Below are 17,617 nucleotides of genomic sequence, written 5' to 3'. Positions count from 1 at the left end.
AACACATTCAAACACCCCACCATCAATCTCTCAGAGATTGAAACCACCCCACCATCAACCTCTCGCAGACTCAAACCCCCATCATCAACCTCTCACTGATTCAAACCCCCACCATCAACCTCTCACCATCTCAAATCCCTCACCATCAACCTCTCACTGATTCAAACCCCGCCTACCATCAGCTTCTCACAGATTTAATACCCCCCCCCCCATCAACCTCTCTCAGATTCAAACCCCACCATAAACATCTCACAGACTCAACCCCCCACTATGAACCTCTCAGGGATTCAACCCCCCCCCCAACATCAACCCCTGACAGATTCAAACTCACCACCATCAACCTCTCACACATTCAAAGCCCCCACCATCAATGTCCGACAGATTCAAAGCCCCTACCATCAACCTCTCACACATTCAAACCCCACCCACCATCAACCTCTCACAGATTCCCCCCCACCATCAACCTCTCACAGATTCAACCATTCCATCATCAACCTCTCACAGGTTTAAATCCCCCCACCATCAACCTCTCACAGATTTGACCATTCCATCATCAACCTCTCACAGATTTAAATCCCCCCAGCATCAACCTCTCACAGATTCAAACCCCACCACACCAGCAACCTCTCACAGATTCCCCCTACCATCAACCTCCTACAGATTTGACCCTCCCCACCATCAACCTTTCAGATTCCCCCACCATTTACCTCTCACATTCAAACCCCCCACCATCAAACTCTCACAGAGTCAACCCCCCCACTATCAACTTCTCTCAGATTCAAAACCCCCATCAAACTCTCACAGACTCAAACACTCCAACATCAAACTCTCATAGATTCAACCCCCCCACCATCAACCTCACACAGATTCCCCCCCACCATCAACCTCTCACAGATTCAACCCCCCCACCTATCAACTTCTCACAAATTCAAACCGCCCCCATCATCAACCTCTCAGAGATTCAAACCCTCCCCACCATCAAGTCAAGTCAAGTCACTTTTATTGTCTTTTCGACCATAACTGCTGGTACAGTACATAGTAAAAATGAGACAACGTTTTTCAGGACCATGGTGTTACATGACACAGTACAAAAACTAGACTGAACTACGTAAAAACAACACAGAGAAAGCTACACTAGACTACAGACCTACCCAGGACTGCATAAAGTGCACAAAAACAATGCAGGCATTATAATAAATAATAAACAGGACAATAGGGCAAGGTGTCAGTCCAGGCTTCGGGTATTGAGGAGTCTGATGGCTTGGGGGAAGAAACTGTTACATAGTCTGGTCGTGAGAGCCCAAATGCTTCGAAGCCTTTTCCCGGACAGCAGGAGGGAGAAGAGTTTGTATGAGGGGTGCACGGGGTCCTTCATAATGCTGTTTCCTTTACGGATGCAGCGTGTAGTGTAAATGTCCGTGATAGCGGGAAGAGAGACCCCAATGATCTTCTCAGCTGACCTCACTATCCGCTGCAGGGTCTTGCGATCCGAGATGGTGCAATTTCCAAACCAGGCAGTGATGCAGCTGCTCAGGATGCTCTCGATACAACCCCTGTAGAATGTGATGAGGATGGGGGGGGGGGTGGGGGGTGGGAGATGGACTTTCCTCAGCCTTGGTAGAAAGTAGAGACGCTGCTGGGCTTTCTTTGCTATGGAGCTGGTGTTGAGGGACCAGGTGAGATTCTCCGCCAGGTGAACACCAAGAAATTTGGTGCTCTTTACGATCTCTACCGAGGAGCTGTTGATGTTCAGTGGGGAGTGGTCGCTCTGTGCCCTCCTGAAGTCAACAACCATCTCTTTTGTTTTGTTCACATTAAGAGACAGGTTGTTGGCTCTGCACCAGTCCGTTAGCCGCTGCACCTCCTCTCTGTAAGCTGACTCGTCGTTCTTGCTGATGAGACCCACCACGGTCGTGTCATCGTCAAACTTGATGATGTGGTTCGAGCTGTGTGTTGCAGCACAGTCGTGGATCAGCAGAAGGAACAGCAGTGGACTGAGCACCCAACCCTGGGGAGCCCCCGTGCTCAGTGTGATGGTGTTGGAGATGCTGCTCCCGATCCGGACTGACTGAGATCTCCCAGTCAGGAAGTCTAGGATCCAGTTGCAGAGGGAGGTGTTCAGGCCCAATAGGCTCAGCTTTCCAATCAGTTTCTGAGGGATGATTGTGTTGAATGCTGAACTGAAGTCTATGAACAGCATCCGAACGTATGTGTCTTTTTTGTCCAGGTGGAGGGTGGTGGCAATGGCATCATCTGTTGAGCGGTTGGGACGGTACACAAACTGCAGGGGGTCCAGTGAGGGGGGCAGCAGGGTCTTGATATGCCTCATGACGAGCCTCTCGAAACACTTCATTATGATGGATCTGAGTGCAACAGAACGGTAGTCATTTAGGCAGGACACTCTCATAGAGTCAAACCCCCCTCCATCAACCTCACACATATTCCCCCCACCATCAACTTTTAACAGATTCCCCCACACCATCAACCTCTCACAGATTCAAACCCCCCCACCATCAACATCTCACAGATTCAAAACCCCCCACCATCAACCTCTCACAGATTCAAACCCTCCCACCATCAACCTCTCACAGACTCCCCCCCACCATCAACCTCTCACAGACTCCCCCCACCATCAACCTCTCACAGATTCCCCCACCATCAACATCTTACAGATTCAAACCCCCCCACCATCAACATCTCACAGATTCAAACCCCCCGACCATCAACCTCTCACAGACTCCCCCCACCATCAACCTCTCACAGATTCAAACCCTCCCACCATCAACCTCTCACAGACTCCCCCCCACCATCAACCTCTCACAGACTCCCCCCACCATCAACCTCTCACAGATTCAAACCCCCACACCATCAACCTCTCACAGATTCAAACCCTCCCACCATCAACCTCTCACAGATTCAAACCCCACCATCAACCTCTCACAGATTCCCCCACCATCAACATCTTACAGATTCAAACCCCCCCACCATCAACATCTCACAGATTCAAACCCCCTCGACCATCAACCTCTCACAGACTCCCCCCCACCATCAACCTCTCACAGATTCAAACCCTCCCACCATCAACCTCTCACAGATTCAAACCCTCCCACCATCAACCTCTCACAGATTTAAACCCCCCACCATCAGAGTCACAGTTTCAAACCCCCCCAACATCAACCTCTCACAGATTCAAACCCCACCGACCATCAACCGCTCACAGACTCCCCCCCACCATCAACCTCTCACAGATTCAAACCCTCCCACCATCAACCTCTCACAGATTCCCCCACCATCAACCTCTCACAGATTTAAACCCCCCACCATCAGAGTCACAGTTTCAAACCCCCCCAACATCAACCTCTCACAGATTCAAACCCCACCGACCATCAACCGCTCACAGATTCAAACCCCACCGACCATCAACCACTCACAGATTCAAACCCCCAACCATCAAAGTCACAGATTCAAACCCCCCCAACATCAACCTCTCACAGACTCAAACCCCCACCATCAACTCACAGATTCCTCCCACCATCAACCTCTCACAGATTTTACTACTCAGCTACACACTTGCGGCCATTTCATCTGCCGGCCTGCGTCACTTTGGGATGTGAGAGAAATCCGGGGCAAACCAAGTGGACACAGGGACACGGAGATTGCCCACGTACAGGAAAGGCTTTGATTAAACTTGGGTCTTTTCAGTCATGATGTTGTAGCTCTACCAGTTTCACCAGTACGTCACCATCATTGCTGCGGACCTTGAGGATAATGTGTGCATTTTGCCTCCGCTGATGTTCTGCCTCAGTTTATTGCCTGTTAAAGCGGCTGTGGACACAACTCTAAAGGGTGTGTTTGCAGTGGATCGGACACCATCCTGAAAAAGTGTCTTCAGCGGGTAAGGGAGGTGTAATCAGAGTAGAAATGAAACCAGCTCCTAAAGCTTCAGAAAGAGTAGTTTAATGATTGCTTCCCCTGTTCCTGTTCCAATTCCAGTGAGAAGTGACAACACTGTGTGGGCTTAAGTTAGGATCCATTTCAAAGTCGGTGAAAAGACGTGACTGTTTAGGTGTGTTTTAAAATTCAAATCAGAGAAATTTAGACATTAAAATCTATTCATCTCATCATGACCACGAATTAGGGTTTTTAATGTAGTATTTCTGATAAGCCCTTCAGGGAATTTTCTCTGAAAGAAAAACAAGGCTTTCCACTCGAAGCTATGCGTTGAATTTTATTATTAGCTGCTTTATGTTAGCACGAAGTTAGCAACCTCTGAAAGGTTTATTCTCTGATGTAAAATGATCCAAGTTTTTAATTAGTCTTCATAAAGTGACGACAATGTGGAATGCAGATCTGAAAGTCAATCATGTCTTTAAAATTGGGAATAATAGTTTAATCTGGCTGGTTCTCTTAACCCATGAATCAAGTTGCATGCTTTTGGCAGTTTGATTTGCTCATAAAGCTACTTCAAAGCATACTTATTCCATGAGAGCGTTGGTAAACGTGAGGTCAGAGGTCCGCCACTTTGGAAGGAAAAATAGAAGATCAGATTATTATTTGAATGGTGAACGATTGCAGTTTGCTGTTGTACAGAGTGACTTAGAGTACAGCACAGAAACATGCCTTTCGGCCTCGCTAGACCAAACCAAACGGTTTAAACTGCCTAGTCCCACTGACCTGCACCCAGATCATAGACCTCCCATCCTTGTGCCTATCCAGACTTCCCTTATGCCGGCAGCTCATTCCACACTCACAGACCTCGGAATGAAAAAAGTTTCCCCTCATGTTCCCCTTAAACATTTCACCTTTCACCCTTAAACCATGACTTCTAATTGTAGTCCCACCCAACCTCAGTGGAAAAAGCCCGTGTGCACCTACCCTATCTATACCCCTCATAATTTTGTAAAGTTATATGAAATCTCCCCTCAATCTTTTACATTTCAAGGAATGAAGTCCTAACTTATTCAGTCTTTATTTATAACTCAGTTCTTCCAGTTCCTGACAAGCAACATTCTTGCAAATCAACACGTACAAACAAACTGGAGGAACTCAGCAGGTCGGGCAGCATCCGTGGAAACAAACAGTCAACGTTTCGGGCCGAGACCCTTCATCAGGACTGAAGGAGGAGGGGGCAGGGGCCCTATAAAGAAGGTGAGGGGAGGGTGGGAAGGTGCAGGTGAAAAACCAATCAGGGGAAAGATCAAGGGGTGGGGGAGGGGAAGCGGGGGGGGGGGGGCGGATAGGCCGGAGAGGTGAAGAAGGAATGTAAGGGGAAAGCACTATGGGTAGTAGAAGAAGACAGAATCATGAGAGAGGTGATAGGCAGCTGGAAGAGGAGGCAGAGTGAATCTGGGATGGGGGAAGGGAGAGGGGGGGGAATTACCAGAAGTTGGAGAATTCAATGTTCATGCCAAGGGGCTGGAGACTACCCAGACGGTAGATGAGGTGTTGCTCCTCCAACCTGAGTTTGGCCTCATCATGGCAGTAGAGGAGACCATGTATGGACATATCCAAATGGGAATGTGAAGCAGAGATGAAGTGGGTGGCAACCGGGAGATCCTGTCTGTTATGGCAGACGAAGCGGTCCCCCAATCTGTGTCGGGTCTCGCCGATGTAGAGGAGGCCACATCGGGAGCACCGTATGCAATAGATGACCCCAACAGACTCACAAGTGAAGTGTTGCCTCACCTGGAAGGACTGTTCGGGGCCCTGAATGGTGGTAAGAGGGACAGGTGTAGCACTTACGCTTGCAGGGCTAAGTGCCAGGTGGGAGATCTGTGGGGTGGGACGTGTGGACCAGGTAGTCACGGAGGGAACGATCCCTGCAAAAAGCAGAGAGGGGTAGAGAGGGAAAGATGTGCTTAGTGGTGGGGTCCTGTTGAAGGTGACGGAAGTTGCGGAGGATAATATGCTGGATCTGGAGGCTGGTGGGGTGGTAGGTGAGGACAAGGGGGACACAGTCCCAATTGTGGTGACGGGAGGATGGGGTGAGGGCCGAAGTGCGGGAAATGGAGAAGATGCGGGTGAGGGCATCATTGATGATGGCAGAAGGGAAACCATAATTCTTAAAGAAAGAGGACATTTGAGATGTCCTGGAATGGAAAGCCTCATCCTGGGAGCAGATGCAGCGGAGACGGAGGAACTGGGAATAGGGAATAGCAGTTTTGCATTTGGCAGGGTGGGAAGAGGTACAGTCGAGGTAGTTATGGGAGTCAGTGGGTTTATAGAAGATGTCAGTGGACAGTCTGTCTCCAGAGATGGAGACCGAAAGATCGAGAAAGGGGGAGAGAAGTGTCCGAGATGAACCAAGTGAATTTGAGGGCTGGGTGAAAGTTAGAGGCAAAGTCGATGAAATTGACGAGCTCAGCATGGGTGCAGGAAGCAGCACCAATGTAGTCGTCAATGTAGCGGAGGAAAAGTTGGGGAGCAGTACCATTGATTGTTCCACATAACCCACGAAGAGGCAGGCTCTACCCCTCTCCGCTTTTCGCAGGGATTGTTCCCTTCACGACTGCCTGGTCCACACGTCCCTCCCCACAGATCTCCCACCTGGTACTTATCCCTACACCTGTCCTTACACCTCCTCTCTTACCACCATTCAGGCCCCAAACAGTCCTTCCAGGTGAGGCAACACTTCACTTGTGAGTCTTTTGGGATCATCTACTGCATCCGGTGCTCCCAGTGCGGCCTCCTTTACATTGGCGAGACCTGACACAGATTGGGGGACCGCTTCGTCGAGCACCTCCGCTCTGTCCGTCACAACAGACAGGATCTCCCGGTTGTCACCCACTTCAACTCTGCTTCACATTCCCATTCGGATATGTCCATACATGGCCTCCTCCACTGTCATGATGAGGCCAAACTCAGGTTGGAGGAACAACATCTCATCTACCATCTGGGTAGTCTCCAGCCCCTTGGTGTGAACATCGAATTCTCCAACTTCCGGTAATTCCCTCCCTCTCCCTTCCCCCATCCCACTTTCACTCTGCCTCCTCTTATAGCTGCCTATCACCTCACATGACTCTGCCTTCTTCTACTACCCATAGTGCTTTCCCCTTAGATTCCTTCTTCACCTCTCCTGCCTATCCCCTCCCTGCTTCCTCTCCCCCACCCCTTGATCTTTCCTCTTACTGGTTTTTCACCTGGCATCTACCAGCCTTCTCCTTCACACCCTCCCCCACCTTCTTTATAGGGCCCCTGCCCCCTCCTTCTTCTGTCCTGACAAAGGGTCTCAGCCTGAAACATTGGCTGCTCGTTTCCACGGATGCTGCAGCTTGTTTGTACATAACACGAGTGAATCTGCAGATGCTGGAAATAAATAAAAAAACATGAAATGCTGGCAGAACTCAGCAGGCCAGACAGCATCTATGGGAGGAGGTAATAACGACATTTCGGGCCGAAACCCTTCATCAGGAGTCACGTAATTGTACGTGTTGATTTAACCACAGCATCTGCAGTGTACTTTGTGTTTAACATTCTTGTAAACTTTCTCTGTACTCTTTCAACATTATTTACATCTTTCATGTGGGTAGCTGATCAAAACTGCACACAATAATCCAAATAGGCCTCACTAATGTCTTATAAAACTTCAACATAACATCCCATCTTTTGTACTCGATACTTTGATTTATGAAGGCCAATGGGCCAAAAGTTTTCTTTATGATCCTATCTGCCTGTGACGCCACTTTCAAAGAATTATGGACCAGTATTCCCTGATCCCTTTGCTCTACCACACTCCTTAGGTCTTAGGTCTACCACTCACAGTGTGAGACCTACCCTGGCTGGTCCTCCCAAAGTTCAAAGCCTCACACTTGTCTGTATTAAATTCCATCTGCCATTTTTCCAGCTGATGCAAATCCCTCTGCAATCTCTGATAGAATTCTTCGCTGTCCACTACACCCCCAATCTTGGTGTTATCTGCAAATTTGCTGATCCAGTTAACCACATTATCATTCAGACTGTTGATATAGATGACAAACAACAATGGACCCAGCACTGATCCCTGCAGTACACCACTAGTCACAGACAGAGAGGCAACCCTCCACTACCACTCCCTCGCTTCTCCCACAAAGCCAATGGCAAATCCTATTTACTACTGTGGTAACTTCTACCTCACAAAAAGACCACTCGACAATTTGATGGCCTAAAGAACGGGGACAGCAAATGATATTTACAATACGGAGGCTTCCAGGTACCTCGTGCGGCACGGCATGGGTGGAGGAACTATATACAATGCACACTGGGGGTAAAAAGAACGGAAGTAAAGACCCCTCCAACCCCGGATCCCGCCTCTTGCTACCAACAGCTTAATACTCATATTACAACACTTCTCCTCCTTGAAAATCCAACATTCCCCAAATATAGAAGAACTGGGAAATAAAAACAGTGGTATTGTTAGCAACAGGTTACCAATACAAAAACACCTTAAAAAAGTGGCAAATTCAACATTCAATCTAACAACAAAGGAACTATCCTATCAAAAAGGTTTGTGAGGGCGCTGTGATCTACGCACTACCCCCGGTGACCCAGCAGGCACTGCTGGTGAGGATGTTTTGGGTGGATCTAGTGTTGGGGACACGAGAGGGGTCTGTGTGTCCGCGTGAGAATGTCCGTCCTCTTCAGGGGACTCTGCCCCCTCTGCCAGTGTGTCTCCCTCTAGCAAAGTCACTGGTGGACATGCTTTCCTGGTATGCATTAAATGGTCATTGCTCCTTAACTGTTTTGGACCACTGAGCTTCTTTGAAATCAGTGGCAAGCTATTCTCAGCATTATTGGGATAAACGGCATCTGCAGGTTTGCCACCTAGCTTGGAACGCACTGAAGAAGGAACTTTGGTTCTTGAACCGTGGCTCAGAATAGACCCAATTGCAAATTTTTCATAGAGTTCCTTGTTGTAACTTGGAACTATCTGGAGTTCAACAGCAGGAAATCGCAATGCGTTTTGGAAAACCTCTTGTGCTTGAACAAAGGTCTTGTCCGTTAAATCACAGTCATTGATTTTGATGATACATTCATTCTCCTGGAGCAGGTTCTCTTTTCTTAAACGGCTGTTCTCTTCAATACCACAAATACTTAGGCCAAGGAATCTTTCACTCAGTGTAGAGTTAAAAGGCACCATATGGATTCCCAGGGGGCCACTGCCTCCAGAAAATTCTACTTTCTTTGTCAAATCACTTAGAGTGCTTTCTGAATGCTTGTCTGGTGGTCCTGGAGGCTCTGTTCTTACATCGTCTGCGGGTGCCCCGTTTGCTACTGTTATGATTGGCTTCACATGCCGGTTCCTGTTAGCGGGATCATCGGGCTGAGATGCACCTTGCTGTAACTAGGCAGGTGGTACAAGAACTTTGCCGTATAGAAGTGGCGTGCTGGCTTCCAGTGCCGAGGGGGTAACTTCAATTGTTCCTGTAATAGGCTGAAAAGCCACAAGCTGTGCTGCGAGCTCACTCTCAAACGTGCCCGGACTATGTCTGTCATTCACATTGCCATCGGCAACTTCATCTGTACGCTGCACCTCATGCTCTTCCGTCATGTGTGCATACTTAATTTCATGCCAGTTGAGCTGGATTTTGCAAAGCCAATCGCGACCCAAAAGACTGGGCCCACCGCCCTTAGCTATCACCAGCCTGGCTTCAGCCTTCTGGCCCCCGGCTGAAGTATCCACATATAACACCCCTAAATGAGGTATGGGCTGCCCCGTATAGGTCCTGAGTTGGAGCTTAGATGATCTGATGGGAGGTAGGTTGGAGCCCCATGTCCTCCTGTAGGTCTCTTCACTAATGACTGATGCAGTAGCCCCTGAATCACTCTCGAAGTTAATGTCCTTTCCCTTGACAGTGACTGTGGCATAATATGGTTCAGGTGGTCCCTCATCCGTTTCCACCCCAAACACGTTGTAGGCCCACGCTGCCTCTCCATCTGCTTCTCCTAGGTGGTGTGTGGCTGCCTGAGTCTGTTGAGCTTTCCCCTGCCCAGGCTTAACCTTACCCTTTATGCCCCTGCACTTTTTAACGAAATGTCCCTTTTTGCTACAAGCATGGCAGACAATATATTTGAATTTACAAACATTCGGATAGTGTGAAAGCATTCCATCCGCTTTGCCTGTCTACCAGCTTCCCTCCTGACTTGGAGCACTGCCACCAACTGCGACCCCCCATGTCCTTTCTGGATATCCTTGGCATTATTAGCAGCAATCTCCATGCCTTGGGCAATCTCAAGGGTTGTCTTGAAAGTCAACGGTGGGGTTTCCCCCAACAAGCGGCGTTGTACAGCGGCATTATTAATACCACATACTAATCTATCATGGAACATGTCACCCAACATGGCTCTGAAATCGCAATGCTCCGACAGCTGCCGAAGCTCGGCCACAAAACCACCCACAGACTGACCTGGCTTCTGGACATGGCTGTGAAACTTGAATCGTTGGACTGTCACCGAAGGCTTCGGATTGAGGTGGTTCCCCACGAGCTTGACCAGTTCATCGTATGGAATTTCTCCCGGTTTCCGCGGTGTAGCTAAGTTCCGTATCAGCTTGTACGTCTTTGCCCCACTCACACTCAGGAGAATAGAGCACTTCTTAGCCTCCTCAGTAATTCCATTAGCACTGAAAAAGTGGCCCAACCTTTCCTCATACTCCGGCCGGTCCTCAGTCCGCTCCTTGAACTCACTGATATTTCAGATCGCAGCCATCCGAACACGAGGCCCCTCGTCCGTTCACAGCTCCTGATCGAACACACCGACCATGCCGAATGTAGCCATCCGAACACGAGGCCCCTCGTCCGCTCACAGCTCCTGATCGAACACACCGACCATGCCGAATGTAGCCATCCGAACACGAGGCCCCTCGTCCGCTCACAGCTCCTGATCGAACACACCGACCATGCCGAATGTAGCCATCCGAACACGAGGCCCCTCGTCCGCTCACAGCTCCTGATTGAAACAGGCTGACCCGTCCACAAAACCAATTTACCTCGTCGCCTAAAGTATGTGGTAAATTCTACCTTACAAAAAGACCACTCGACAATTTGATGGCCAAAGGAACACCTTTATCTGGGACGGCAAATGATATTTACAATACAGAGGCTTCCAGGTACCTCGTGTGGCCTGGGTGGAGAAACTATGTACAATGCATACCGGGAGTAAAAAAACGGAAGTAAAGACCCCTTCAACCCCGGATCCCGCCTCTTGCTGCCAACAACTTCCCGATTAGTATTAACTTATTTTTAATAATACTCACATTACAACAACTACCTCATCTTGAACGCCAAGTGACTGAACCTTCTTGACCAACCTCCCACGTGGGTCTGTGTCAAATGCTTGCTAAAGTCCATGTAGACAACATCCACTGCCTTTCCTTCATCATCTTTCCTGGTAACTTTCTTGAAAGACTCTATATAAGTTTGGTTAGACGCGATCTATCACGCACAAAGCCATGCAGACTATCCCTAGTCAGTCGCTATCTACCCAAATACTCAATAACCGGTCTCTTAGAACACCTTCCAATAACTTTCCCACTACTGATGTCAGGCCCACCAGCCCAGAATTTTCTGGTTTATTTTTAGAGCCTCTCGTAAACAGTGGAATAACATTCGCTATCCACCAATCTTTCACTCCCTCACTAATTGTTAAGAATGAATTGCTAAATGTTGGTTTGCAGGTGTAAATGGAATTTTGGCCTTTTTTGCTAGAGGGATTGTATTTAAGATCAGGGAGGTTATGCTGCAACTGTTCCAGATACTGATGGGGCCACACCTCGAGTATTGCATGCGGTTCTAGTCTCCTTACTTAAAGAAAGATATACCTGCTTTGGAGGTGGTGTATAGGAGGCTTATAAGGTTAATACAGGAGATGAAGAGGTTAATGATCGTGAGGAGAGGTGTCTGGATCTATGCCTGCTGGAACTTAGAAGAATGAAAAGAGATCTCATAAAATTGTTGAAGGGATGGATAAGACAGAGGCAGTAATGTTGTTTGCACTGGTAATTGAGACTAGAACAAGGGACATAGCCTCAAGATTTGGGGGAGTAGATTTAGGATGGAGATGAAGAGAAACTGCTTTACCCAGTGAGTAGACAATTTGTGGAATTCTCTGCCTGGGGAAGCAGTAGAGGTGACCTCGTTAAATATATTTAAGACACAGTCAGATAGATGTTTGCAAGGCAGGAGAAGTAAGTGTTATGGGGGAACATACATAGAACATAGTACATAGAACAGTGCAGCACAGTACAGGCCCTTTGGCCCACAATGTTGTGCCAACCCTTAAACCCTGCCTCCCATATAACCCCCCACTTTAAATTCCTCCATATATCTGTCTAGTAGTCTCTTAAATTTCGCTAGCATATCTGCCTCCAACACTGACTCAGGCAGTGCATTCCACGCACCAACCACTCTCTGAGTAAAAAACCTTCCTCTAATATCCCCCTTGAACTTCCCTCCCCTTACCTTAAAGCCACGTCCTCTTGTATTGAGCAGTGGTGCCCTGGGGGAGAGGCGCTGGCTGTCCACTCTGTCTATTCCTCTTAATATCTTGTACACCTCTATCATGTCTCCTCTCATCCTCCTTCTCTCCAAAGAGTAAAGCCCTAGCTCCCTTAATCTCTGATCATAATCCATACTCTCTAAAGCGGGCAGCATCCTGGTAAATCTCCTCTGTACCCTTTCCAATGCTTCCACATCCTTCCTATAGTGAGGCGACCAGAACTGGACACAGTACTCCAAGTGTGACCTAACCAGAGTTTTATAGAGTTGCATCATTACCTCACGACTCTTAAACTCTATCCCTTGACTTATGAAAGCTAACACCCCATAAGCTTTCTTAACTACCCTATCTACTTGTGAGGCAACTTTCAGGGATCTGAGGATATGTACCCCCAGATCCCTCTGCTCCTCCACACTACCAAGTATCCTGCCATTTACTTTGTACTCTGCCTTGGAGTTTGTCCTTCCAATGTGTACCATCTCACACTTCTCTGGGTTGAATTCCATCTGCCACTTCTCAGCCCACTTCTGCATCCTATCAATGTCTCTCTGCAATCTTCGACAATCTTCAACACTATCCACAACACCACCAACCTTTGTGTCGTCTGCAAACTTGCCAACCCACCTTTCTACCCCCACATCCGGTCATTAATAAAAATCACGGAAAGTAGAAGTCCCAGAACAGATCCTTGTGGGACACCACTAGTCACAACCCTCCAATCCGAATGTACTCCCTCCACCATGACCCTCTGCTTTCTGCAGGCAAGCCAATTCTGAATCCACCTGGCCAAACTTCCCTTGATCCCATGCCTTCTGACTTTCTGAATAAGTCTACCGTGTGGAACCTTGTCAAATGCCATACTAAAATCCATGTAGATCACATCCACTGCACTACCCTCGCCTGGTCACCTCCTCAAAGAACTCTATCAGGCTTGTTAGACATGATCTGCCCTTCACAAAGCCATACTGACTGCCCCTGATCTCTAAATGCCCCATGATTCTCTAAATGCCCATAGATTCTATCTCTAAGAATCTTTTCCAACAGCTTTCCCACCACAGACGTAAGGCTCACTGGTCTATAATTACCCTGACTATCCCTACTACCTTTTTTGAACAAGGGGACAACATTCGCCTCCCTCCAATCCTCCGGTACCATTCCTGTGGACAACGAGGACATAAAGATCCTAGCCAGAGTCTCAGCAATCTCTTCCCCCACCTTGTGGAGCAGCCTGGGGAACATTTTGACAGGCCCCGGGGACTTATCCGTCCTAATGTATTTTAACAACTCCAACACCTCCTCTCCCTTAATATCAACATGCTCCAGAACATCAACCTCACTCACATTGTCCTCACCATCATCAAGTTCCCTCTCATTGGTGAATACCAAAGAGAAGTATTCATTAAGGACCTCGCTCACTTCCATAGCCTCCAGGCACATCTTCCCACCTTTATCTCTAATCGGTCCTACCTTCACTCCTGTCATCAAAGGCAGGTGGGTAGGTGGGTAGAGCTGAGACCATGGTCAGATCAGTTGAATGCTGGATCAGGTTTGATGGACAAGATGGCTAACTGGGGCCCCTATTTCGTATGTTTCTTATCTCTGTATTGTCTACTCGGTGAGATAAAGGAGATGCCTTGATTCAGGAGCTGATGGAATTAGCTGGGAGTATTTTGTGCAAAATGCCTGAGGCCTGAACTGCAAACCATGCAGAAAGAAAAGCATAAGGAAATATTTGCATATTTATTCAATATTGTTTTTACTTTATTTTGGAGCAAAAAGGATGAGCCAGTGCCAATAAAATGGGATTAGTGTTATTGATTTGTTGTCCAGGACTCGATGGGCCAAAGATTTAAGAATTCAAGATAATTTATCGTTAATCTTCAGCACACAAGTATAAGAGAGAATGAAATGATTGTTACTCTAGATTTATGAAGCATTAGAAAAACAATAAGCATAAAGAGCAGAGTTAAAAACGAACACAATAACAGCAATTCTGTAAAACACAGTGTACTGTGTAAACATGAACACAACCGTTATAGACTGATTGCATGTACATAAAGTTACTGAAAGGCCTATTTCTGTGCCTATGACGAAATCATAGGCTGTGTTGATTGTTCTGACATTTGATGTTGCTGCTTTCAGGTGTGAAGTGGAGCCTAACCTTGAGCAAGGAAAGAATCCAGTGTTTGAAACGGCATCGATTCTACTGTCTGGCTGAATCCATTGGCGTGCAGCTGGAGTGCCCACGCCCTTTGACTCTGTGACCCCTTGGGTGGCTGATGGCTTTGTCACGGCTGGTAATTCAAGCAGGTCCCGAGCGACTGATGCTAGAACGTCTCGGGACTCCGATTCAGGACTGGTCCTATCTGCTGTGTTTGCGCGTCTATACAAAGGAGGTCCCGGCAGCGGTGGCCTGGGAGTGTGAGCCAGCTGCGGCTGGATTCTAATTCAAGAACACGTGAATATCAGTCGAACACAACCTCCTCTCCACTGCGTGGCATATTTCTTCATTCAATAAGACGATAAGGCACGGGAGCAGAATGAGGCCATTTGGCCCATTGGATCTGCTCTGCCATTCTATCATGGCTGATTCTTTATCCCCCTGAACCCTATTCTCTTGCCTTCTTCATGTAACCTATCAACCTCTGCTTTAAATATACCAATTGACCCGACTTCCACAACCATCTGTTGCAATGAATTCCACAAACTCACAACCCTTTGGCCAAAGAAATTCCTCATCATCCCTGTTCGAAAGGGGCATCCTTCCATTCTGAGTCTGTGCCCTTTGGTCCTGGGCTCTCCCTCTATGGGAAATATCCTCTCTACATACACTCTTCTTTGGCCTTTCAATATTCGATAGGTTTCAATGAGATTAATTCATTGTATTCGTTGAAATTTAGATACATACACCTGTGTTGATGGTTTCTCCCATCCAGTACCTACAATGAAAAGCCTGAATCTTTTAATTGAAGGATTCGTAAAGGCCAACATTTAGTCTGGTAATCCTTGGAGTTATAAGTGTATTTTGAACACATGAGAGTTATTTAGAGGAATGAATTCAACAGCTGTGAGGGGAAGTTGCAGCTCTATAAAACCTGGTTAGACCGCATGTGGAATATTGTGTTTAGTTCTGGTCGCCTCATTATGAGAAGGTCCTGCCCACAGATCACTGTAAAGTAGTTAAAAGCAATAGAAGCTACCGTTTCAGTCCCAGGCACCTCATTATAGGAAGGATGTGGAAGCTTTAGAGAGGGTGCAGAGGAGACTTACCAGGATGCTGCCTGGATTGGAGAGCGTGTCTTACGAGGATAGTCTGAGTGATCTTGTCTTTGGAGAGAATGAGAATGAGGTGTAACTTGACAGAAGTGTACAAGACGATAAGAGGCATAGATCGAATGGACAGTCAGACTTTTTCCCAGGGTGGAAAAGGCTAATACGATCATTTTAAGGTGAATGGAGGAAGTATAGGGGGCGACGTTGGGGGAAAGTTTTCTTACACAGAGAATGGTGGATGTGTCGAACACCCTGCCAGGGTGGCTGGTGGTACATTAGGGACATTTACAAACTCTTAGACACATGGATGATAAAAAAAAATGGGGGCTATATAGGAGGGAAGGGTTAGATTAACCTTAGAGTAACTAAAAAGGTCAACACAACATAGTGGTCAAGGGCCTGCACTGGGCTGCAATCTTCAATCTGTTTCTGAACCTAGGGCCCAAGCCCATATCTCCCTGACAGTGGCTGCTCAGGTGGATGGGTGTGTGGCATGCTTGGCTCCATTAGCCCAGCAAGGGTCAGGAGGTTCTGTTTCAACACTGGTTAGGCCACACCTGGGATGCTGCATCATCGGAATGAGGATGATGGCCGACCCATCATCGGAAGGAAGTACAGGCTTTAGATAGGGGGCAGGAGAAGTTTACCGGGATGCTTTCTGGATCAGAGAGGAGAGGTTGGACTCACAGATGTTGTTTCCCCTGGAGCAGTGGAGGATGAGGGGACACCTGATAGGAACTTATAACATTATGAGAGCATAGGTAGAGTAAACAGCGGGGATCTGTTTAATGTCTAATACTCAGGGATATGCTTATAAGGTGAGAGGGGAAAGTTCAAAGGAGATGTGTGGGGCAAATGATACTGTATTTGTATAAGCAGAGGGGGCTGGGTGACTGGATTGTGCTGCCAGGGGTGGTGGTTGGGGCAAACATGGAAGAAGTATTTAGATGGGCCCACGAATGTGGAGAAAGTGGAGGCAGAAGGGACGAGTTTAATTAGGCGATTTAATTAGTGTGGCACAGTGTGGTGGACAGCAGGATCTGTTCATGTGCTGAGCTATTCTATGTCGATCTGCCCAGACCTCCCCCCACTGTCCATAGAACCACAGAACATTACAGCACAGAAACAGGCCTTTTGGCCCTTCTTGGCTGTGCCGAACCATTTTTCTGCCTAGTCCCACTGAGCTGCACCTGGACCATATCCCTCCAAACACCTCTCATCCATGTACCTGTCCAAGTTTTTCTTAAATGTTAAAAGTTTACCACTTCATCTGGCAGCTCATTCCACACTCCCACCACTCTCTGTGTGAAGAAGACCCCCCAATGTTCCCTTTAAACTTTTCCTCCTGCACCCTTAACCCATGTCCTCTGGTTTTCTTCTCCCCTAGCCTCAGTGGAAAAAGCCTGCTTGCATTCACTCTATCTATACCCATCATAATTTTATATACCTCTATCAAATCACCCCTCATTCTTCTACGCTCCAGGGAATAAAGTCCTAACCTATTCAACCTTTCTCTGTAACTCAGTTTCTCAAGTCACGGCAACATCCTTGTGAACCTTCTCTGCACTCTTTCAACCTTATTAATATCCTTCCTGTAATTCGGTGACCAAAACTGCACACAATACTCCAAATTCGGCCTCACCAATGCCTAATAAACCTCACCATAACATTCCAACTCTTATACTCAATACTTTGATTTATAAAGGCCAATGTACCAAATGCTCTCTTTACAACCCTATCTACCTGTGACGCCACTTTTAGGGAATTTTGTATCTGTATTCCCAGACCCAGAAGCACATTTATGCTCTGGCTGAACTCATGTGCACAGTTGAGGTTTCTTGAAGATCATGGAGGTTGCATAGGATGTCCATCA

At 47.5% G+C, this 17,617-nt stretch overlaps 1 protein-coding gene across 1 annotated transcript in view; it reads left to right on the top strand.

Moving 5' to 3' along the window:
* The window catches only part of sema4gb (sema domain, immunoglobulin domain (Ig), transmembrane domain (TM) and short cytoplasmic domain, (semaphorin) 4Gb), a 237,962-nt gene extending 220,799 nt beyond the window's left edge, over positions 1 to 17,163 (top strand). The window contains exon 16 of the transcript XR_012096070.1: positions 14,614 to 17,163. The gene's annotated coding sequence lies outside the window, so the exon portion shown is untranslated. The remainder of the gene's footprint in view (positions 1 to 14,613) is intronic.
* The last annotated feature ends 454 nt before the right edge of the window (positions 17,164 to 17,617 follow it).

Source organism: Hemitrygon akajei, chromosome 23 (assembly GCF_048418815.1).
Source record: "Hemitrygon akajei chromosome 23, sHemAka1.3, whole genome shotgun sequence".
NCBI classification, from domain to species: Eukaryota; Metazoa; Chordata; class Chondrichthyes; order Myliobatiformes; family Dasyatidae; genus Hemitrygon; species Hemitrygon akajei.
Note: the sequence above shows the minus strand (reverse complement) of the source record. Positions and strands in the feature narration are given on the sequence as shown.